The 846-nt window shown below is 44.8% G+C and overlaps 1 non-coding gene across 1 annotated transcript; it reads left to right on the top strand.

The window, feature by feature from the left end:
• Positions 1 to 293: 293 nt before the first annotated feature.
• On the top strand, positions 294 to 384 carry trnar-ucu (transfer RNA arginine (anticodon UCU)). Its single transcript is given in 2 exon segments — positions 294 to 330; positions 349 to 384. It is a non-coding gene; the product is annotated as a tRNA-Arg (tRNA).
• The last annotated feature ends 462 nt before the right edge of the window (positions 385 to 846 follow it).

The following is an 846-nucleotide window of genomic DNA, read 5'->3' as shown; positions in this document are numbered from 1 at the left end:
AGCCATGATCGAATTGAATGACAGAGCAGGCTCGACGGGCTGAATAGCTGACTCCTATGTTCCTCTGTTCCTAAGAGAGTTGGCGCCAGCGTGCAGCCCTGCTTTACCCCACTGCTGATCTTGAAAGTGTCTGATGTTGCTCCATTGTAACTGATGGAACTGTGCATGTTCTCGTGGAAAGAAGAGATGATGCCCAAGAGGTCAGGAGGGCAGCCGATGTTCCATTGCAGATTGAAGAGGCCGTCTCTGCTGACAAGATCAAAGGCCTTAGTGATGTTAATAAAAATGTGTGAGGCTCTGTGGCGCAATGGATAGCGTGTTGGACTTCTAAATTATAATTAAGATGATATTCAAAGGTTGTGGGTTCAAGTCCCACCAGAGTCAGATTTTGGACCAGAAACAGAGGAGCACAACGGAACAACAAATGAAGAAATGTGCCAAAAGCACAGACTCGGTGACAGAGCGAGAGAGAGAGGAGCAGAGCAGGGGAAAAAAAATCGAGGAGTGACGTCACAATGGAGAGTGAGAGCAGGGAAACAGAGAGCCGCTGGGGTGAGGAGACAGGATTTGGTTCTTTCTTCGTTGCAGTGGAAGGAGCTGTTTGGTGAGGATCTGGTAAGCTGTGACATCACAGGCAAGCAGGTAGTTGATTGGTTTGGAAGAACCGACCTGCTTGATGCGCATCTGGTAAGTGATTAAGATCCATTTTAGTCCTAACGTTTAAAATAGTAAACAAACTAGTGGTAAGTTTAATAAAATATGCAATAAAATGAATAATTGAATAAAATATTTAAGTAGTTAATTGAAACACGTTAAGGATGACAGGACAGGTGATGCGTCACAGCT

The sequence above is a fragment of the Heterodontus francisci genome, unplaced genomic scaffold, assembly GCF_036365525.1.
Source record: "Heterodontus francisci isolate sHetFra1 unplaced genomic scaffold, sHetFra1.hap1 HAP1_SCAFFOLD_51_2, whole genome shotgun sequence".
Classification (NCBI taxonomy): Eukaryota; Metazoa; Chordata; class Chondrichthyes; order Heterodontiformes; family Heterodontidae; genus Heterodontus; species Heterodontus francisci.
The sequence above is the reverse complement of the archived record's forward strand: the minus strand, read 5'-3'. Positions and strand labels throughout refer to the sequence as shown.